The sequence below is a fragment of the Tachyglossus aculeatus genome, unplaced genomic scaffold (assembly GCF_015852505.1).
Source record: "Tachyglossus aculeatus isolate mTacAcu1 unplaced genomic scaffold, mTacAcu1.pri scaffold_78_arrow_ctg1, whole genome shotgun sequence".
NCBI classification, from domain to species: Eukaryota; Metazoa; Chordata; class Mammalia; order Monotremata; family Tachyglossidae; genus Tachyglossus; species Tachyglossus aculeatus.
Window position 1 is genome coordinate 720,819 of NW_024045093.1, and position 6,782 is coordinate 727,600.

General features: G+C 44.3%; 1 pseudogene; it reads right to left on the reverse strand.

The window, feature by feature from the left end:
- Positions 1 to 4,364: 4,364 nt before the first annotated feature.
- On the reverse strand, positions 4,365 to 6,414 carry LOC119924028 (annotated as a pseudogene).
- Between the last annotated feature and the right edge of the window lie 368 nt (positions 6,415 to 6,782).

Below are 6,782 nucleotides of genomic sequence, written 5' to 3' on the forward strand. Positions count from 1 at the left end.
GCATCCACTGCAGTGCAGTGCAGTGCCTGGCACATAGTAAGCACTCAATAAATACCACAGTTGTTATTATTATTATTCACTTCCATATAAAAATCTCCCCAGTGCTTAATTCAGTGCCTGTAAGTTTAATAAATATTTATGGTAATTGGAACGATTCTTTAGCACCTGTGCTTTTCAAATATAAAGTCGAATCTGGTGGACTCAGATAAGGGGACATCTGATTTAACCAGTTTAGACTGAATATTTTTCACCTTTATTAAGCAAAGATGGGGAAATTACTAAGGCTTAATATGAACATATTCATCTAGAGAGTAATCTGTTATAAAATTTTCTTTTTAATATCATATATTTAACGGGGGCCAGAAGGTGTCCAAAGGTTATTGGAGAAATTTAGGTAGCCTATGAAGGGGTTGTGTGCTTTAGTAGGTTACGTTTGCACCACTGAGTGAGAGCAGACCACAGGATTATTTAGCTAAATGTGTTTGTGGATTTATTTCTGTTGGAAAAGTGTAGAAATATATTTGGCCAGTTAAATGTTGACATGACAAACATTTGCAAACTATAACATTTAATTATTCAGGAACAAAAGTACCATTTGACAAAGAAATGGATGATTGCACTTATGAGTGGCTATTTGTTTTACTTCCTTACAATTATTATATTAATTAGACAAAAATGCCACCTTGAATTATGCTGGTGGTCTGGAACTTGGAATTCTCTCCCACACGGTGGCTCTAAATGGTAATTGGAGGAATACATTCTGGATCATAAACTCAGTGCGGGCAGGAAATGTGTCTACCAACTCACTTATATTGCCTTCTCCCAAGTTCCTTGTACAGTGCTCTGCACACAGTTAACACTTGATAAATTTGTTTGATTGACTGATTGATTAGAACAGAACGATGATTGCTTCTTTGTTATTTACCCATATGGATTGTCCTTCCAACATCTTACATCTCCCCTAATAATTCCTCTTGACCAAGCCTGTGAATCTGTAGAAATCCTGTTGAACCCTCAATCATCTCTAAATTTTTCCCTTGACATCACTGATTTTCACTTGTCTAGGAATTACCAACTGCAACTTCACTGAATAGCCTTCATTTTTAATGTTTCAGTATTTTTAATGGTATTTCATTAATTGAGTCATATTTATTGAGTGCTTACTGTGTACAGAGCACTATATGTTAAGCACTTACTATGTTCCGGGCACTGAAGTATGCACTGGGGTAGATACAAGCTAATCAGTTTGGACACAGTTCATATAATAATAATGACATTTGTTAAGCACTTACTATGTGCCAAGCTCTGTTCCAAGCGCTGGGGGGATACAAGGCAATCAGGTTGTCCTACATGGTGCTCACAGTCTTAATCCCCGTTTACAGATGAGGTAAATGAGGCACAGAGAAGTTAAGTGACTTGCCCAAAGTCACACAGCTGACAAGTGGCAGAGTCGGGATTAGAACTCATGACTTCTGACTCCCAAGCCCATGCTCTTTACACTGAGCCATGCTACTTCTTCATATCCCAACTGGGGCTCAACGTCTTAATCCCCATTTTACAGATGAGGAAACTGAGGCATAGAGAAGATAAATGACTTGCCCAAGAACACACAGAAGACAAGTATCTGATCAATAACAATGTCATATTCAACTCCATCCTCACCCTTGACAATTTTTTATCGATTCAAGCATGCTCGCTCCTCGGCATTCATCTCTATAGAATGATGTGCTCTTGTTGTGAGATTATGTTCCTATAATAAGAATACTCTAAACCCTGGGGCTGACACAAGATAAGCAAGCTAACCTGTCCACCCAGGACTCACACCCTAAGAGCCAAGAAGGACGGGCCTTAGATGCCATTATTTAGGAACAGAAGGCACCCATAAACATTGGAGGCAGAGGCAGAAGACCCCTTTTGGGCTTGGGATTCAAAAGGACCTGCATTCTAATTCCAGCTCCACCACTTGTCTGTTGTGTGAACGTGGGCAAGTCACTTAACTTCTCTGTGCCCCAGTTTACTCATCTGTAAAATGGGGAATAAAACTGTGAACTCCAAGAGGGACAGGGACTGCATCCAAACTGCTAGCCCTGTGTCCACCCCAACATTTAGAACTTTGCTTAGCATACAGTAACCACTAAACAAATACCATTATCATCATCATCATATAGAACATGCAGAATAAGGTCAGGGAACTAATGAGGAGCATAGCAGTTGGAGGAAATCAATCAATCAATCAATCAATCAATCAATCGTATTTATTGAGCACTTACTGTGTGCACAGCACTGTACTAAGCACTTAGGAAGTACAAGTTGGCAACATATAGAGACGGTCCCTACCCAACAGTGGGCTCACAGTCTAGAAGGGGGAGACAGAGAACAAAACAAAACATATTAACAAAATAAAATAAATACAATAGATATGTACAAGTAAAATAAATAAATAGAGTAATAAATATGTACAAACATATATACATATATACAGGTGCTGTGAGGAAGGGAAGGAGGCAAGGTGGGGGATGGAAAAGGGGAGGAGGGGGAGAGGAAAGAGGGGGCTCAGTCTGGTAAGGCCTCTTGGAGGAGGTGAGCTCTCAGTAGGGTCTTGAAGGGAGGAAGAGAGCTAGCTTGGCAGATGTGGGGAGGGAGGGCATTCCAGGCCAGGGGGATGACGTGGGCCGGGGGTCGACGGCGGGACAGGCGAGAAGGAGGCACGGTGAGGAGAATAGCAGCAGAGGAGCAGAGGGTGCAGACTGGGCTGTAGAAGGAGAGAAGGGAGTCGAGGTAGGAGGGGGCGACGTGATGGAGAGCCTTGAAGCCGAGGGTGAGGAGTTTCTGCCTGATGCGTAAGTTGATTGGTAGCCACTGGAGATTTTTGAGTAGGGGAGTAACATGCCCAGAGTGTTTCTGCACAGAGACGATCCGAGCAGCAGTGTGAAGTATGGATTGAAGTGGGGAGAGACAAGAGGATAGGAGATCGGACAGGAAGCTGATACGGTATTCCAGACGGGATAGGATGAGAGCTTGAACGAGCAGGGTAGCTGTTTGGATGGAGGGGAAAGGGCAGATCTTGGCAATGTTGTGGAGCTGAGACCAGCAGGTTTTTGTGATGGCTTAGATGTGAGGGGTGAACGAGAGAGCGGAGTCGAGGATGACACCAAGTTTGCGTGCTTGTGAGATGGGAAGGATGGTAGTGCCGTTAATAGTGATGGGAAAGTCAGGGAGAGGGCAGGGTTTGGGAGGGAAGACAAGGAGCTCAGTCTTAGACATGTTGAGGTTTAGGTGGTGGGCACACATCCAGATGGAGATATCCTGAAGGCAGGAGGAGATGCGAGCATGGAGGGAGGGGGAGAGAGCAGGGGCAGAGATGTAGATTGGGGTGTCATCAGAGTAGAGATGATAGTTGAAGCCGTGGGAGTGAATGAGGTCACCAAGAGAATGAGTGTAGATCGAGAACAGAAGGGGACCAAGAACCGAACCTTGAGGAACCCCCACAGTAAGGGGATGGGAGGGGGAGGAGGAGCCTGCAAAAGAGACTGAGAATGAACGACCAGAGAGATAAGAGGAGAACCGGGAGAGGACGGGGTCTGTGAAGCCAAGGTTGGATAGCATGTTGTGGAGAAGGGCGTGGTCCACAGTGTCGAAGGCAGCTGAGAGAAATCATCTTGTGCGGTAGCTAATCTGGAAGACATTGAATTTTACAAGAAAAGTCTTATACAACACACCTCTGTTGCCTTCATTCAATAAGACAACCCCTGCCATTTAGTCACATAGCATATTGTCTGCTTGTGGCCACAATGAATGTATTTCACATGAAGTCATTCAAGGACAAGGTTTTGCTTCTTGAAGTTCCTGGGAAGAAGCATGCCATGAGGAGGGGGCAGTGGGGAATGAACTGGACCTCCTGTTCCTCCCATTCTTGGTTCTTCCTATAGGAGATTTGGAGAATGCTGGGTTCTTCTGAATAGCCCAGGACACAAGGCTGAGGAGATGAGGGCTATGATCTGAGGGTCCTTGCTGGTGTTCTCCTTTCTAGGACTGGGTGAAGTGATGAGGCTGCCCCAGCTCCCAGCTGCTTTGGGCCAGGGGAGGTCAGCAGGGTGGAAGCTGGTCCTTAGGTCGTTTGAACCCTACTTGGTGCCACCCTGGAGGAGCCAGGGGTAGCAAAAGAAGGTGGCGATGGTAGCGAGACTCAGGCCACATGGACAAGAGCACCAGAAGAGACCGACAGAGAGAAGGCCCGCGGAGAGGACCAGAGGGAGGGAGGGGTTCACACAGAGTCTGGGCTTCAAGTCCTGGACCACAGCCCTCCTCCCGGGTCTCTGCCCTGATGACTTCCCCTTACTTCTCCAGCAGGTGACTTCTGCCTATTATCCTACTTCCAGCCACATCATTATAAGGCACAGACGGATCACCCTGCTCAAGCCATTTTTCACCTCTTTATTTCTCAGGCTGTAGATAAGGGGGTTCAACATGGGGACCACGGTGGCGTAGGAAACAGAAGCCACCTGGTCCTTACCCAGGGAGGAAGACTTACTGGCTTTAGGTATGTAAAGATTAGAGTCCCATAGAAGATAGTGACTCCCATGAGGTGGGAAGCACAGGTGGAAAAAGTTTTTTTCTTCCTACAGTACAGTCGATCTTCAAAATGACAGAGATAATAGCCATGTAAGAGACTGTAATCATTATCAGAGACATTGCAAGGGTGGAACCAGCTAACATAAAGATCATGATTTCCGTGTTGTGTGTGTCAGTGCAGGACAAACCCAAGATTGGTGAGCTATCACAGAAAAAATGGTGAATTACATTTGAGTTGCAAAATGGCAACCTAGCTATGAACAGAAGATTTAGCAGGGAGTTTGTAAAAGCAACTCCATATGACCCAACCATAAGCCACATGCATAATCTTGAGGACATAACAGAGGAATAAAGCAGTGGGTTATAGATAGCTATATAATGATCGCATGCCATTGCAGAGAGGAGAAAGCATTCTGTTCCTGCCAAAGAAATGAAAAAATAAATTTGGGCAAAGCAGCCAATGAATGAGATTTTCTTTCTCTATGTTAATAGATTCTCCAAGGTTTTGGGAGTTATGGCTATGGAGTAGCTCAGGTCAACAAATGACAAACCACAAAGGAAAAAATACGTGGGCCTATGAGGCTGAGAGTCTTTCTGGATTATCAGGATCAGCCCTAGGTTCTCGACCACGAACAGCATATAGATCAAGATAAATAATGTGAAAAGGACCAGTTGGGCTCTTGGAGAATCTGTCAGGCCCATGAGGATGAAGTCGGCCATTCCGGTGTCATTTCCTGCAGCCAGTGGCTTCAGCATCTCTACTCTAGTGAGAAATGAATATTGAAATTCAGGGGAAAAATGTTCCTACAGTTTAAGGAATATTAAGAGAATTAATAGAGAAATATACGTCGGGATGGAAACTGCTATTTGATCACATTTGGTTCGATATCGGTGCTTGGATAGAGGGAAGTCACAGAAGCCCAAGTTTTCCCTTCTCAGGCAACAGGGAGCTCTATTCCTCCCTTCAAGACCCTACTGAGAACTCACCTCCTCCAAGAGGCCTTCCCAGACTGAGCCCCCTCCTTCCTCTCTCCCTCCTCCCCTTCAGGAGAAGTTTATGTTCACTTTGAATTGGAGAAAGCTTTCAACACTGCAGAGTTATTGAGCAACTACACAGAATTAAAACAATGTTGCAATAATTCAATTTTCTCTCAACCATTTCCATGGTTCTGATAATATAAAGGAGTTCAGCACCTACGAAGGGGTTCTGGATGTTTGTGTGTGTGTGCGTGTGTGTGTGTGTGTGTGTGTGTGTGTGTGTGTGTGTGTGTGTGTATGGGGAACAGAAGATGGACATGGGAGCAAGCATGGCCTAGTGGATTGAGCTGAGACCTGGGAGTCAGAAGGACTTGAGTTTAATCTTGGCTCCACCACTTGTCTGCTGTGTGACCTTGGGTAAGTCACTTAACTTCTCTGTACTTCATTTACCGCATCTATCCAATGGGGATTAAGACTGTGAGCCCCATGTGGGACAAAAACTGTGTCCAACCTGATTAGCTTGTATCTACTCCAGCACTTAGGATAGTGTTTGACACATAGTAAGTGCGCTTAGTACAGTGTTCTACAAAAAGTAAGCACTCAGTAAATACAATTGAATGAATGAATGAATGAATGAGAGTGACAGACAGACAGATTGACCACTCAGGCTACTGGGTCCAGGGAAATGGCAGCAGAAGGAAGCACTTAACAAATATCGTCATTATTAATAATAATAATAATAATAAACGAATATTATTATTACCCAACCTGTGAACTCCTACTCTTACAAAAGGAATTAGAATGTGATTCTTCCCTCTATTTCCTCTTCTGACTTACCTTTTCTGGTTTCTCATCTTTCAACATGTTTCAGCCTAGGTTAAAAAACTGATAATTATTTATTAAGCATTTGCTATGTTCCAGGTGCTGGAGTAGATGCAAGAAAATTGGATGGGACCCAGTCTGTGTCCTACATGAGGATCCCAGTCCAAACTGGAGGGAAGATGGGTATCTTAACCCCATTTTACAGATGGGAAAATTCAGGCACAGAGAAGTTAATTAAGTCTCCCAAGTTCACAATGTGACAAGTGTTGAAGTAGGGAAAGGAACCTCTGACATACGGTCCAATGCTGTTATCTCTAGACGGCTAATCTCAGGTACCTAGGAAACACCTCAAGCATGAGATTAGGAGAGTGGAGAGTATGCCCCAGAGAATCCTGGAAAGGCCATTTATA